General features: G+C 38.7%; 1 long non-coding RNA gene across 1 annotated transcript; it reads right to left on the reverse strand.

The window, feature by feature from the left end:
- Positions 1-2,925: 2,925 nt before the first annotated feature.
- On the reverse strand, positions 2,926-6,232 carry LOC104096842 (uncharacterized). The gene is made up of 2 exons (XR_001969380.2): positions 5,455-6,232; positions 2,926-4,158 (listed from the first exon to the last, which is right to left on the reverse strand). It is a non-coding gene; the product is annotated as an uncharacterized lncRNA (long non-coding RNA).
- Between the last annotated feature and the right edge of the window lie 11,015 nt (positions 6,233-17,247).

The following is a 17,247-nucleotide window of genomic DNA, read 5'->3' on the forward strand; positions in this document are numbered from 1 at the left end:
CAATCCTAGATAACACTAAATGAGTTACTACAACTAAACGAACTAGGCAAAATAAAAGGAAGAAGGGTTTGAGTCTCAACATAATATTTGGATTATAACCCTGAAATAACCCGGATATCAGAAATGACAATAAAATAAACCACCAAAACTCCTCCCTGGCTAGCCAAGAAAGGAGTATCTTTCCAATTACCAAACTCGACATCTTAGCCACTGAGTCACACATCGACATTACTAGGACCTTCACAAGTCTCTATCACAATGACCTCAGCAGATTGTTTTTGGGTCTTCTTTGCCAACTCATTTTTAAGATCAACTTCTGGAACCGAGATTGATACCGCTGAAAATTTCGCGGCAAGTGGCCCTCCAAGGGATTCATAAGAGTTCTCATATTCCCTTTCAACACAAATCATGCCCACCAAATGTGTCTCATTATGAACAGGCAATGGACTTTGGCTAGCATCCGCTGCATCTGGATTTTGTATGGTAATGTCACCTGCATCAATAATCTTCTAGACTGCTCTTTTCAGATGCCAACACTTTTCTATACTGTGCCCCGGGGCATTATAGCAATATGCGCACCTTTGAGAAAAATCAAAATTCTTTGAAAGGGGGTTCGGTATTTTTATCTGAATTAGCTTCAACATGTCCAATTGCCTCAACTTTTGGAACAAACTAGCATATGATTTTTCAATAGGAGTGAAAGACTTTTCTCTTTGCTGCTGCCTTTTCATTTTGTACTCTGGCCTCGGTTGGAACCTCTTGCGGGTAGGTGGTTGGCATGCATGAGGAGGAGGGTAAAACATTAGTGGATGTGGTGCAGGCCAATGCGAGTCCTGTGGATGTAGAGCATATGGAGGTGCATTATGGATAGAGTGGTGGGAAGGTGAGGTATGACTTTGGAGATTTTGTGGAGAGAAGTAGCATCGGAGAGGATTATCTGGAATACGAAGATGTTCATGGGGTCGATGTTGAGGCTGAATGCCCGCTGAGACTTCTCGTTGGCGGGGCTCAAAAACATCAGGAGGGCTATTTTTGGGAAACGTAGTTGGAGGACGAACGATGGAGCTACTAAGGAGGTTAGGAAAGCTGTGATAAATGGGAAAATCTGGAGAATATGGAGGATCATTTGGCACTATGACCGGAGCTTGGGTAAGGGTAGCATCTAGGAAGCTAGGTAGTGGCGGGGGTGGTGCCTTCCCAGTCATCCAAGCCTGATACATGTCCACCATGTGTTGTCTCAACATCCTTACCTCTTCAACCAACCCAGTATCTTGTTCAACCAATTGCTTTTGGGTACTAGTATCAACCAACTCAATTCCATTGTTATCTGCCATTGCCTCGACTTTATGTTGTAGGGAAGAGTTACCAGTTTAAGAACCACAAACCAACCACCCCTGTGCTATAATGAAGCAACAAAGAGGAACAAAGTGAAGTCATCACACTAGTGTTAGGGCATTTAACATAAGATAATCTCACATTATGTGCAATGCACCTAGTCACAATTATCGGTTCTAAAATGACTTCGAGGGTACGGGGGTCATTTTTTGCATCATCCCAATTTTACTCTCGTGGCCCTTTTCCTTTTTTGTTCCTTTCTAACACTCCTTGGTTTTTCATTTTCTTCCCTCTCTTTTCTTTCTGATTATCGCTCTTTTCTTACATCCCACAGTTTCCTCTCTTCTTTTGCATCCCACAACTTTATCTTTTTTTTAATTTTAAAAATAATTCGATTGAACCCGATGTAGGTTGCCTACGTAGTTCTGAAAAAGTAATGGACAAAATAAACTAAAAATAAATTTTTTTTTGGATTTTTCATTTATAACTTTTTTTGGTTTTCACATACAAAATAGGAAGTACGATAACAAAAGACTCGACGAACTCAACTAGACCATGACAGACTGTGACACCACCTAAAAGAATCAATACTAGTGGACAAGACATATCAAATAAAAGACAAAATAGACTCAAAAATATAAAAGTCTCCTCAAACAGCTCCTGAAAGCAACGGTCCTGACTAAGATGGTCCTGGGGTATCTGTTATGCTCGAGCTCTGGTAAATGAATCCATACCTGAATGAGAAAAAATAAGACTAAATAGAGTTAGTGACTCGAGGCACTATGTAAGACCATAATGCTTCCTATTGGGCTATGGAAGGCACGAGTGAGGTTATCTTTGCAAAATGACCTACGTGGCCTAAATATGGCTAGAAGTGCAAACTCAACAAGGGTGACCACCAAGCTATGGAAACACCTCACGAAGGCCCATAAACTCTCAGGAATCGCGGTCCCTAAAGTTGCTTTGTGAAAATGACCCCACTTTACAGAAATGGCCTATGTGGCCGAAAAATGGCTGAACATGCAAATTCAATAGGAATGGACCTTAAACTAAGAGGACACCTTGTGGTAAACTTAAGACTCTAAGACATGGGTTAACAAGCCACTTTTGCGAAAATATCCCTATTTTGCAAAAATGGCCGATGTGACCGAACATAGCTAGACATGCAAGATTTGGCTAAGACCCCGCGAAGCCAAGAACTTAAGACTCACTAGGAAGACCGGACCCTATGTGGGTTGCCTACGTATCCCGCCCCGAAAGACAAGAATCAGGTATGCGTAGTTCGGGAAGATTGGATATAGGAGAGAATTTTGAAGAAATGATCTGGAGAAAACACATTTTTATCTTTTTGAAAAATGATGGAAAATGTAAAATCTTTTTGGATTTTCTTTTTCTCTTTTTTCTAAAAAACTTTTTGGGAAAAACTATGAAAGAAAAATGTGAATGGGCTCAACTTGCTTCATTTTATAATTCATCCTCTTTTCTACCTCATTGGTCCGCCAAATGACCCATTTACCCTAAAAGAATGCAACATGTAGCACATAGGGATGATTAAATGTCTTTTTGGGCCACAGGCCCATTTTGACATAATTTGGATAGGCTTCCTACAAAGGAAAACGGTGCTTGGGACCGAGCCCTGCTAGGTCTAAATAACATGATACAAATAAGAATGACATAAAGGCTGACCTAAGTATGGGGTTCACTAGACAAGGCAATTCGGGGTGCCACGTGGTCGATGGCGGCTGCTCTAGCTGTCCGCCCACTCTACGCTCCCACGCCACCCCCCTAAAGACACAGGTGACTCACAAAAAGGCCGTGTACGCTCAAACGTACTCCAGAAGACTTGTTGCAGAAAGAAGACCCATGGTTATGCAAATGATGACAGTTATAAAACGGTAAACACATAAGGAAAAACAATAAACAAATAACCAACAAAACACGAAATAAGACAAACAAACCAAATAAACAAAGCAAATAAAGAAAACAAACACCTCAACTGAATATCCTAAAAGCCAACAAGATCAAGTATCAGCTCGAACCTGCAACTCCCCAGCAGAGTCGCCAAATTTGTCACACCCATTTTTTCACCTCACTCAACCCTCTTTAAAATAAAAAATATTATTTGTAAAGCTCACAAGGGTTTTCAATTAGAAAGTGACAAAAATTCATGTTTCAAAGATTTTCAGAGTCGCCACTCGACATTTGGTTTCGGTGTGCCAGGTCACTGTTTAAAATTAATTTTTCCTTTTGAAAACACATTTAGACTCTAAAACATAGTCTGCACTAGAGAGTTAGAGTAAGGGGGTTCATTTGACTCGGGGAGAGGGTGTTAGGCATTCTCCGAATCCCGTGAAAGTTACGGTTGCGTACTTGATCTATTTGGCTTTAAAAAATACTCAAATTGAGGCAAAAACACACGAAAGAAAAATAAACACACAAAAAGCTCGAAGTCATCCCCACCTAAATAAAAGAAAATAAAATAAGAGGAAAATACTAAAAGTCTATATTATGCTCACTCCACGATGTCCGTTACAGCTTCCAATTACATTCACTACGAGGCATATCCCGGATAAAAATATATACAAAATCTACGGGGCATTTCACCAAATATATTCATTTATCAACAGATTTTTTTCTTCCAGTTGAACTGATTTCAATAATCTTTTTAGTTGCTTTAATAGGTGCAATTGCTGTAGCTCGTCAATAAAAAGTCAACCTAGAGGCAAAGCAGTTCCTTGAGTTTGTCCATCGAGTCAGTAGCACGCTTGCAAAGGGTAGAAAGCGGACAGATGCCATCGAATCGGATGCTCACCTCAAATAAAACTGAAATAAAAAACCTAAGGTTAGCCTACCCAAATGTGGCCGGTCTAAACATGTTGCTAGCAGATAAAAGAAATACAGCAAATAAAAGAGAACTAAGTAAAAAAAAAGGAAAGTTCAATTCATGCTCGGATTCTTTCAGTCTTTTTAAACCCAAACCCCACGGCCAATATCATTCACAAACAACAAAGTCTCCAGTCAAATAAGCACTCTAAGTCCAAAAGAAAGAGGCATTACAAGAAAATTAAAAGAGTAAAAGTAAAGAATAAACTTAAGCTATCAGGGAGAGTCACTAAAAAAAAGACATTCCACTTTAATTAAGATCAAATTGTGTACTCTAATTCCAGACTAATTATATGTACCGACTCTACTATGAAGGCCCCACACAAATCCAACCAAACAATATACATAATAGTTACTTGATTGGCATATGAAAATAGTTTAAAGCCACTGTGCACCTAAAGACCAAACAAAATATGTACTGAAGAACTGAACTTATTCATTTTTTTTATCCAATTCATTAATCCAGAACCAAAGGAACAATTCAATTCAAATGACAAACTAAAAACCTACTCCAAGCTTTATCCATAATGAGCTAAAAGATCCCAATAGTGATAAATCAACCTTGAGGCAGAAAATATCATGCATATGGAATTGATGTCAAATGGCTAATATTCACATTCTTTCTCAATCTTTTAACACAAGAATTCAACCACTAATTGTTCCTTGCATTCATGGCTTTGGACCCAAAAAATAGAAAATAGGGCCAAACTAATCAAAACTTTGTCTAAGGATGCCGACAGATTTAAGCCAAGAAAAGGAAGATTTCTGATGTGATTATCAGTCAGTCATGGAGGAAAAACAGGGCAGGAGATTATGCAGATTCATATCAAATTGCAACATCGGAGAAATCATGATAGAATGATGAATTAAGCACACACAAACTACTGGGATTGACTCGATTAAGATTCAAGGATTCGTACAATTTTTAGAAACTAAACAAAGCTAACCAAGCCAATAACAGACAGAGAACAACAAAGAATAATTTCATAAACTCATTTCACATGTAAACTCAGCCAAATCAAGCAGAAATATTTATGAAAATTGCAAACAATCACATTACGACCACACTAATGTTAACAGTCACGAAATCGATTTGAGTTTGTTTGTTAATCTCAAGAGCCAACACTTTCCTCTAATATTAACCAAGCATCAAACAATCTATAGTCAATTAAGCATCAACTCTCATTATGCTTCAATCAACACTAAAATTAGGGAGAAAGGGAATAAAATAGGAACCTGAAAATGCTTTCCAATAAATATGCCAAAGAGTACGATTACAAGTGAGATTCTTGTGTCAAGAGCATCAATCCGAGAAACACCAACGAGAGTCAAACAGGAATGGAAAACGGCGGCAATAGAAAATTATGCCGCGAACCTCGATCCTCGGACGAAAACCGGTGACGGATTCAAGCAACCTCAAACAAACTCCATTTTTTAAATCAAAAACCAGAAATTGAAATGAAGTAACTAAAAATATTTTTTGGGGTATTTTCTGATTTTTTGTTTGAAATGGAAACAAAAAATCAAACCAGAATCTAACTCAAACTATATTTTTTTTATTTTTTTATTTTTTCGTTTTTCTAGAATTCAAATCAAGCTTAGAAAAAATTTGAAAATTTAAAAGAACCCTAGAACTTTTTCTTCTCTTCTCTAGAAATATCTGTCCGAAAAACTCCCAAAACCCCTAGCCTTCTTCCTCCTATATCTATGTGTGTGCGTGTGTGACTACGATGGCACTGCCATTTACGTGGTCGAGTTTGAAGCAGTGAGAACGAGAGGGATAAAGTTCAGGGGGTAAGGGTGATAGAACTCGGGGGTTGGTCGCTGGTTTTGCGAAGGGAGGTGTTTTTTTTCTAATGGGATATGGTTGCTGTGATTTATTTTGAAGGAGGAGGAGGATGCCTTCTCAAAAAAAAAAACAGACGATTCCCCTTTTTTCCCCTTCCTCCTCCCATGAAATTAGGGTCGTTAGGGTTGTAAAATCTGATGGGGGTGTGTGGGCTGAGGGGAATGAGCTCCCGATTTGGGCCTTTATGGGCATATTTGTACTTAAAATTGGTCTAATTAACCAAAACTTTATCCACCCCACATCAACTCTTGCCTATTAAATAAAAAACAAAGATAAAATACTACCAAAATATTAATTAGCCCTACTTAAGTATAAATAACTATTAAAATAAAACTAACCATTAAGACAACTATTTTTGGTATTTTTCAAATATCATACTAAAAATAAAAATAGGATTAGATTAAAATCATCACAAAATTAAAATAATATTTTTATCAAAAATACTAATATTCTTGAAAAAGATATGTAATGAGGTTAAAAAAACAAAGTGAAACTATTTTTTGTATTTTTGAATTTTATGTTCTACTATTAGATTAAAAGTGAAAAATAGGCTAAATTTTATCAAAAATAAAAATAAGTAAATATTTTTAAAATGCTACTTTTAAAAGTTGCGCGGGTCAAAAATTACGTGCTTACAAGTGCCGGCAACAAGGCCACGAAATTCTATGTATAAAGGACAAGAGATACAGGACCCCGAAATGAACTGGGGCACCAAATCAGCTGATGAGAGGGTGTGCTGCTATTTCTGATCAATACCACCTGCTATAGAACCACCCGCATCTATTAAAGATGCAGTGCCCCGGTAAAAGGGATGTTAGTACATATGGAATAGTACTAGTATGTAAAACTAAAAACCCTCTCAATAGAACGAGTAACAGTAAATGGAGAAGGAAACATGAAACAAATAAGAGACTCAAACAGTATCAAGTTAGGGGAAAGGTAAATTTTAAGTAAGTTTCAATCTTCTTAAGTTTGGAGATCTTTAGTACCGATATAACACCGTGATTTTAGCACAGAGTTCGATCTTAACCCGATCGGCTAAGCCGTCTCACCCCGACATCCACTCGCAATACCACCATGTGCGCGACATGGCATTTTATCTTATCCCGATCGGCTAAGTCATCTCAGCACAATGCCGTGTGAGTCGACATTATATCACATCTCGCTAGCAATAATCTCATCCCATTTAAGGAAAAACATCTCAACACATCAATCTTATCCCATATAAGGGGAAACAACCTCATCACATTAATACGGGGATTTACCCCTCAATCACTCCTACACCGGCGTATGTAGTTTCGGGGTTAGGTTTATTTCGACCTACCCTTCCTCGGTGGCTAAACGATACTCACAAAGCATTTATTATTTAAAGGATTTATTGTTCTTTTCATAATCCTTTACATATCATTCATTTAATTGGCATCAATGGCCATAACGCAATATCATTTTTAGCACGTTGGCCATACGTCATATTTCATAATCCCTTCTTTCACTTTCAAATATCGTCATGGGTCATCAATAACAAGGCTTTCAAATTTAGATTTTAAATACACATGTAAGCAAATAAGAGGCTTAGGCACATAGAGATTTCTTACATAATTTGGCATAATAACTTTCATTTGGGATTGAACTTGAAGTCATAACATTTAATACATAACTCATACTTTGAGCACGCTCCCGAAGAATAACATAATATGATAAAAATATTCGGAAAATATTTTGAACATATATATATATATATATATATATACACATGTATGTCTTTTGACACCAAGCTTATTCAGAATAGTCAATTTATAATGAATAACTCGGGACTTACAAGAACATCGTGGAATTTAATTCTAAGAGAGAAGTTTAGCCAACATATCTTGACTTGAGTTTCCTTAAATTACTATAATGATTCAGAAATCTTAGCCACTTTGATCTATTTAGAAATATAACAAAATTGAACACAAATTAGGAATGAGTTCATGATTCTAACTCATTTGAGCATTTTATCAAAAATTAGGTGGGCATTATGATTTCAAGGTCCTCCTATGGGGGATTCCTTCATCCCATTACCCAAAGTCTACCCAATTGAGCTTAACAATCTTCCCACAAACCTTGATAGTACATGCATGCACAATGAATAACTTCCACACCCAAGAATTGCTTTTCTCATTACCTATTTTCAGTTAAATCCCGAAATTAAGGGCTAGGAAGTAGAATCTTACCTCTAGGATGAAGACCAAGTGACTTTTCCTTGTTAATTCTCCAAGCCTTGAGCAAGAATTGATGAAAAATTAGTTTAGGAACACCCTCTCACTCTGAAAATATCAGATTTTTACTTAACAAATGGTCCTTAATGTCTATATATCAAAGTAGAGTCGGGTTATAAAAATCAGAAAATGGACCCTCTGAACACAGCTCTGCGGTCGCAGAACGGATATGCGGTCCGCCAAATGGGCCGCAGAAGTGATGTCAAGAACTGTGCAGTTCGAGTCAGGTCTGTGGTTGCATAATGCGCCGTAGAACTCCCCTTCAAAAATCTTCATGCTGAATCTGTGATGGATTGTGCGGCCCGTGAAAGCATTATGCGGTCACATATTGGACCGGAAAATGTCCCTCCAAAATTGGCCCTTTTTCTGTTTCACTCTAGGCCGATCTGCGGCCCGCTGAGTGATTCTGTTGTACCATAGTGAACCACAGAAATGCCCTGCTCTGCAAAAAATATTCTTTAACTCCCCAACGTAGTATTCAACCAAAAAAGTCCACCTTGGCATCACGAAACCCCGGGTTCTAGGTGAAATTTTACGGGGACTTACATTAATATGATTATTATTGATGATGTTTTATCTGTTTGGTGATTGTTGTAACTTGTGAAAAGTCATATAAATAGGGGAGGTGCTGCTTGTTTTATCATAAAATAGGTTGCGGTCGATATATAATAGTTACAACGCTTAAACTATAACGATAGTATCAATCCTCTAATTATAGACTAAGGAGCCATGAAATTTTCATAGCTTGAGGTTGGAAAGTATATAGAAGGTATATGAGTCTATCCCTTTCTTTCACTTGCACCACTCCGATTATACACAATGTAACAAACAAGTTTCCAAGATACTCCACTCTTAGAAGCTAGCAGTACTTACATTGTTTCCCTTCTTATGGAACGATTGATGTTGATGTTGCTTCTCTTATTTTTTTGTTATCAACGTTGTTGGTTTTCCTGATTATTATAAGATTCATGATAAAGAGATATCCCTAATAACGTATACGGCGATTACCGACCTTACGTCACTCCAAAAGGTTTAGAATGTGATTCCCATGAGTCCAGCATGCAATATATATATACGTACCTATTTTACTCTACCGAGCCACGATATAGTCAGTCGGGTACAACACCTATTGTGCAACCACTGATCAATTGGGTTTTACCAAGGCACACGTGGCCGGGTACGATTCTACTAGGCTTTATGATGGACGGGTATGATTTTACCGATTCCCCTTCGAGACAAGGTATGATTTGATGATGATTATGCCTACGGAGACATATGTTTTTAAAAGTATATGTATATATATATGTATCGTGCATTTCATGTCAATCTCCCTTAAAGACACTCATATGTTACAGGTTGTTTTTACTCTAGCTCTCTTTACATTACTGTTCTTATTTATGCTTTCCCGCCTTGCTTACTCAGTAATTTATTTGTAATGACGTCTCTTTTATTTGTGGACTCTAAATGTCATGATGCAGGCCCAGATAGACAGGTTGACAAACTAGGTATCAGAGTAGGTCTGTCCTAGGAATGTCTACAAGCCGTGTCAAGTACAATTTTGTTTATGGGTGTGTTGCGCTCCACACTTATAAACAGAAGGCCGCGGGACATTTAGGATGGTTACCTTCCTTTCATGTTCTTGATCATGCGAAAGAGCAGAGTTATAGGGAATCGAGTCTAACGTATGAATTGATGTAGGTTGTACAAAGATGTCATTACCCAGAAGAGTTGCAGCGAGTCAGGATGTTAAGAAAGGATTATGGGGGGGAGGGGGGGTTATGAGACGTACGCCCTCTATTGAGATAGATCCGTCTGATGACCAAGGTGAGTCTCTCCTTCAGATAGTCCTAGCTCTGCGAGTTCCACCACCGGCTTCATTTAATAGGCATGTGAGAAAAGCAGTATAGGTATTAATGCAGTTGGTAATCTCTCATGATCAGCATCACACAAGGGCGCCTAATAGTAATAAAGCCCTTAAAGGGTTAGGAAATTCATAAACTAAGGAGTTCAGAGAGCTAGAGCTGTCTATCTTTTCAAAAGACGATTATAATGAAGCTATGGGATGGACTAAGAGGGCCAGGATGGTTAATGATTATAGAGGATTACCGGGTGGTGGTAGGTTGTAGCAGATTAGGTTAGTACAAGTTGAGTAAAGTTTCCCTTACTATTGTATCATCAGTGCGGTCAGGAGCATGCCGACCAATGTCATGTAAGAACGGGTGTTTGTTTTGGTGTGGAAGTAAGAGCTACAAGATACATTCATGTCCAACACTTAAGCATAAATATCAAGATAGGATAGGAGATGGAGCGTCGGCTCCGGAGATTACTTTCCGAGTACAGATACACAACCCAATTTTCTTCTATAATGTTCATGCTGACTAGTAGAATGTTACCCGACAGTGCGAGGAAGCTCAGATGGATAGTTTATGAACCTTATGGATAAATCATTGTATATGAAAATGTAGTAAATATAGATAATATGCGTAGCTTGTGAAAGATATCATCAGGGAGGTTCTACAGCTTATGGGGTTATCAAATATGTAAAGTACTAAAGAATGAGGTAAGTTAGAGTACAGGAAGTCGAGAATCAAGGATGTTTTGTTGAAATTACTTCGAAGGAGATGATAAGTGGAATCTTATGAAAGGTTTTTATGAAACCAAATTGAGCAACATGAGTCAATAGGAAAGACTGTTAAGGAAGATAAGTTAAAGTATAGAAGTACAATATGTTTCATAGGCAAGTGAGCTCCGAGGTTATAATGCAGCATTGGCCACGTTTTCATTAAAAATAGATTAGTAATTTTAATGGGGATTATCAGAAGGTCAATTTAACCAAACAGATGCGAGGTGCCGAAATCAGAGGATGACTTGGGATGAACTATAACTAAGGTACTGATTAGAGATTTAAAGGACAATCACGCTTGCTAGCATTACAGTGATAGAATGAGTGAATGAGTAAAAGGAGGAAGATGATTAGTGGGAGAAGAACCATGAAAGAAATTTATAAAGATCTCCTTGACAAGCCACATGAACTAAGATTAAACTCGTCAAAAGAAGTCATGCCACCAAGAACGTATGACTCGTTATGTATATGAACCCCTATTAATTATCATAGAGGAAGAAAGGCTACCCATAGGTCAATCATAAGCTACCAGGAATACAGACCTACGGAAGGTGGAAAGACGAGTAGGACTTCAACCGTGAATCATTGAACTATTTCCTTAAGGGGGGAGACAAGGTGGTAAAGTACTAAATCGAGAGCACGTGTGTTTAACAATGAAATGATCAAAGGATTGGGACAGAAAGGAGTATTAGCAACTTTAAAGAAACACACGGGTATAAACGATGTGGAAAATAGACGATATTGGTTTATAAATTGACGAGAAGCGTAGTCAAACACTTTATACATGGAAATGTTAACCTAAAGAATGTGTTAAAGTTGATAAATATGACTCTAAATGAAATTGTGAGACTGAAAGGAGAAGGAAGAACAATCATAGTGAGTTAAAAAAGGATCTGAGTACGATGACTCTTGAAATTAAAGATAGACCATAGTGATATCTAAATGTTGCAACCGTGAAGGATAGTTGAGATGACAACACGAATAAGGGAGTTAGTACGATATTTCAAGGAAAATCCTAAACAAAAAAAACCATCAAAGTGGAGATGTTCCAAAGGTGGATGGTCTCCGGGAAAGAATCATAACTGAGGCTCACACTTCTAGGTAGTTCGTGCACCCTGGCTCTACAAAGATGTACCATGATATTAAGGAAGTCTACTTGTGGAATGATATGAAGAGGAATGTAGCGGACTTTGTGGCAAGATGTCCAAATTGTCAACAAGTGAAGGCCGAACACCAAAGGCCCGGTGGGTTAGCACAGAACATAGAAATTCCGATGTGGAAATGGGAGATGATCAATATGGACTTTGTAGAAGGACTACCTCGCACTCCTCGCAAGTTCGACTCAATTTAGGTGATTGTGGATCGACTCACAAAATTAGTACACTTCTTACCTATTAAGGATACTGACACAGCGGAACAATATGCTCAATTATATATCAAGTAAATCATCAGGCTGCATGGCACTCTAGTATCCATCATTTCTGATCGGGGGGCACAGTTCACAGCTAACTTTTGGAAGAAATTTCAGCAAGGGTTGGGTACTCAGGTAAATCTTAGTATAGCTTTCCATCCACAGACCGATGGGCAAGCAGAGCAAACTATTGAGACGCTCGAGGATATATTGTACGCTTGTGTTCTTGACTTCAAAGGCAACTGGGATGATCATTTGCCGCTCATAGAATTTGCCTACAATAATAGTTATCATGCTAGTATTCAGATGGAACCATTCGAGGCTCTATATGGTAGGAGATGTAGATCTCCTATTAGTTGGTTCAATATTGGGGAAACGGAGTTGATATGACCAGGCATTGTACATCTGGCTATAGAGAAGGTTAAGATCATTACAGAACAGTTGATAAATGCCTAGAGTCATCAGAAGTCCTATTTAGATATACGTCGTAGGGATTTGGATTTCTAAGATGATGATTGAGTATTCTTAAAGGTTTCCCTCGGAAGGGGAGTAATGCGATTTGGTATGAATGGGAAATTGAGTCCAAGGTATGTCGGACCGTACTGAATCATTCAGAGGATCGGTCAGGTGGCTTATAGGCTAGAACTACCTCTAGAGATGTCTTTAGTGACCCGATGTTTCATGTATCTATGTTGAAGAAGGTGGTTGGAGATCCGTCGCTTATTGTTCCGGTTGAGACTATAAAGGTTAATGAAGGACTTGACATATGAAGAAATTCCAATTGCCTTTCTTGATAGGCAAGTCTGGAAGTTGAGAAATAAAGAGATTGCCTCTGTGAAAGTGCTATGACGAAACCAACAGGTTGAGGAGGCCACCCGGGAAGCCGAGGAAGAGATGAAAAAGAAGTACCCTAATTTATTTGATTAGCTATGTAATTGTATCCATAATGTTAAGAGCTAATTTTCTGCAAATTATGATTTCCCCTGTACTGCTTGAGTTAAGGATACCCTTCTTGGTAATGCAATGTTTATGGCATTGTTACCTGTGTTGTTTCCATATTGTTTTACATCGTTGTGTTGTGGTTGGATAGGCCCAGTTACAGGGGAAACTCTATTGAAATTTTTGGAAATTTAGGGAGTTAGTCAAAACAATTTGGGGGCTGGTGGTGTGTGAAGTAATAGTTGAATCACAGTGGATGCAAATGACAAACTTCGACCCTCGAATGATCCTAAGCAGGGGAGGATGTAAGGCCCCATAAAATTTAACCTAAAATCCAAGGTTTCGTGATGCCGAGGTAGACTTATGCGTTGATGATTGTAGAGATTCTTCACAGCTCACAAGCTCGCCACAGTTCGGGCTTTTTGGGTTGAACAGTATGTTGGGGAGTTGAAGAAAATTTTTGGAAGTGCAGGGCATTTCTGCGGTCAATTCTGCGGTCGTAAAACTAATCTGCGGACCGCAGATCTGCTGCAGACTGAGGCAGAAACTTATGCGGTCCATTATGCAGCCGCATAATCATTTCGCCGGCTGCACAATCCATTGCAGATCCAACACAAAATTTTTCGGAGGGAAGTTCTGCGGCGCATTATACGACCGCAGACCGGTCGCAAAGTGAGGCAGGAGTGCCCAGTTCCGAAGGGCCATTATGCGGTCCATTCCGTGGACAGTAGAAGCGTTATACGGTTGCATATGCGACCGCATATCTGCATCGGGGCTTCATTTTTTCTAACTTTTTAACCCAACCCTATATCAATAATTAGACGTAAGGGACCATTTGTGAAGGGAATATCTGGTATTTTTAGAGAGAGGGAGTGCCCTAGAGTGAGAGGTGAAATCCGTAAGCGAATTGTTCATCCAAAATCTTGCACAAGCCTTTAAATTCAGCAAGAAAGCTCGCAAGGTCTTCAACCAAGAGGTAAGATTCTAGCCCTAACCTTCAATTTCAAAAATTTGTTTGGGAATAGGTAATGGGGAGGAAGGTTTTGAGGATGAGGGTTGTTGTTTATGCATGCATGTACATTCATGAGTTATATGAAGGTAGTTGAACTAAAACGGGTAGACCTTGGGTTGTGGTGTGAAGGAAATCCTCCATAGGAGAAGCTAGAAATAATAATACCCATCTAGTGTTTGATAAAATACTCAAATGAGCTAGAAACATGAACTCCTTCATAATTTGTGTTCAATATTGCTATATCTCTAAATAGATCAAAGTTGCTAGGATTTCCGAAACTGTGTAGTGAATTAAGGAAAGCTCAAAGTGAGGTATGTTGGCTAAACTCTTCTCTTAGAATTGAACCCCACAATATCCTCTTAAGTCCCATGTTGCTCATTATAAATTGATTATTTTGAATAAGCCTTGGGTCAAAAGAAATTTGCATTCAATTTGTATTCAAAATGTTCTTGTTATGTTGAGTTACTATTTGAGAAGGTCATTAAGCATGTGTTGTGTGTTAATATGTTATGATTTGAAAACGTCATTCTAATGAAAACTGGCATGTCGAATTGTGTAAGAAGTCACATATGCCTAAAATCCTTAATTTGGTTAGTTGCTCAAATGTGTATTTAAAGTCTTGAATAGAAATGTTTGTTGTTGACGATCCATGATGATGTTTCAAAGTGAAACAGTAAATATAGAATATGAAATACGACCAACATGCCAAGAATGACTTTATATTTGGGAGCCATTAGTGCCAATGAAACAAGGAGGCGAGAACAAGATATTGAAATGAGTTGTGAATCCTTTTAACAATAAATGATCTGGGAGTATCATTTAGTCCCCGAGGAAGGGTAGGTCAAAATAACCTAAACCCAAAATTACACGTGCCAGTGTAGGAGTGATTGAGGGGTAAATCACCGTGTTAATTTGATGAGGTTGTTTCCCCTTATATGGGATGAGAATTATGTGTTGATATGTTTCCTCTTGAATGGGATGTGATTATTGCTAGCGAGATGTGATGTGGTGTCGACCCAAGCGGCATTGTGGTAAGACGGCTTAGCCGATAGGGCTAAGATCGGACCCATGTCGCGCACATGGTGGTATTGTGAGTTGATATCTCAGGGTGAGACGGCTTAGCCGGTCGTGCTGAGATCGGACTCCGTGCTAAAACCACGGTGGTGTATCGGTGCTAAAGATCTTCCAACTTAAAATACTGAAATTTACTTTTCCCTAACTTGACACCTTGATACTATTTGAGTCTCTTATTGATATCATGTTTTCTTCTCCGTTTACTGTTACTCATTCTATTGAGAGGGTGTTTAGTTTTAAATACTAGTACTATTCCATATGTACTAACGTCCCTTTTGTCGGGGGCACTACATCTTTAATGGATGCAGGTGGTTCCATAGCAGGTGGTATTGATCAGTGATAGCGACACACCCTCTCCTCAGCTGACTTGGTGAGGCTCACTTCATTTCGGGGTCATGTATCTCTTATCCATTGTACATAGCATTTTGAGGTATAGCCGGGGCCTTATTGTCGGCACTATTGTAGCACTTTTTTTTTTTTTTTTCTGTTAGAGGATCCGTAGACATAGAGTGGGTTGTATCTGTTTTTGGGAAAGTTAAACTAAAAATGTTGTAATCGTGTCATTTGTTCCACTTTAACAATGATTGTACAATGTACTGTTTTGGAGACTTGTTAATGACGTAACTAATGGAAATGAACTGGTGCTATTCACATGACCTCTTACCGTCTAATTAATGAAATTTATTCTTCTATTTATTCATGGGTGAGTTGGGTAGACGGCACTGTGCAGCCTTGCTCGACCGGGTTAACTCTGTTGAGCGCCGGTTGTGCTCCCCGAGGTCGGGGTGTGACATTTCACCTTTTAACTAGTGCTTACAATCCCTCCAAGGCTCGACCCATTCCTCCAATGAAACCCTTGTGCAACCTCCCCCAGATTCAATGGTGGGGTCACTCCCTCTTCACCGCCTCAAACTCGTGGACTACTCAATTGAAAAAGGAGACACGATGGGGAAATTTGCTTTCTATCTTGAGCTCTATCGCACGATCTAGAATATCAAGGAAGGATGACATTCCTAAATGTCAAAGTAGCCTCCTAATTGTAGATGTGATCGACAACACACCGATAAAAAGGACTCTACTAAACACGGCTCTGAGACTTCCGAGGACACTTTAAAACCTTACGCTCTGATACCAAGCTTGTCAAGCCCTGACCTTGGGGAGCAGGATCGGCGCTCGTCTGAGTCAGCCCAGTCAAGCAGTCCTACTTAGTGCCTACCATTCCATCTTACCCATGAATTATTTGAGGTTGAATATAATGAGTTAGAGAAATAAAGAGAATCGTACGTACAACACCAACCTTCATTTTTATAGGAGCATCATTCACAGTTACAAAAATATTTCAAATTCATTGTAAAACAGGAAACAACCAACAATTTCAACAATGTTTATAACTAGTTTTCCCCCACTCGAAACACAACCCACAGTATGTCTATGGAGCCTCGAAGTGAACAAGAGTACAATATGGAAGTGTCGGCGATAAGGCCACGACTATACCTCAAAACACAATGTACAAAATCAAATGACATTAGGCCTCGAAGTAGAATAGGGCTCACCAAATCAATTAAGAAGAGGTACACCTACCAAGAACCTAAGCCATCTGTTGCAGAGTCACCTGCATCCATTAATGATGCAGCGTCCCTGAAAAAATAGACGTTAGTAAATATGGAATAGTAATATTATATAAAGCTAAATACCCTCTCATTGACTAGAACGCCAACATAAGTAGGAGCGAAACATGGAATCAATAAGAAACTCAAGCAACACTAAATGCCAAGTTAAAACATAACCAATTCCAATTAAGTATTAACAATTTTTGTTAGGAGATCTTTAGCACCGATACACCACCGTGCTTATAGCACGGAG

This window comes from Nicotiana tomentosiformis, chromosome 12 (assembly GCF_000390325.3).
Source record: "Nicotiana tomentosiformis chromosome 12, ASM39032v3, whole genome shotgun sequence".
NCBI classification, from domain to species: Eukaryota; Viridiplantae; Streptophyta; class Magnoliopsida; order Solanales; family Solanaceae; genus Nicotiana; species Nicotiana tomentosiformis.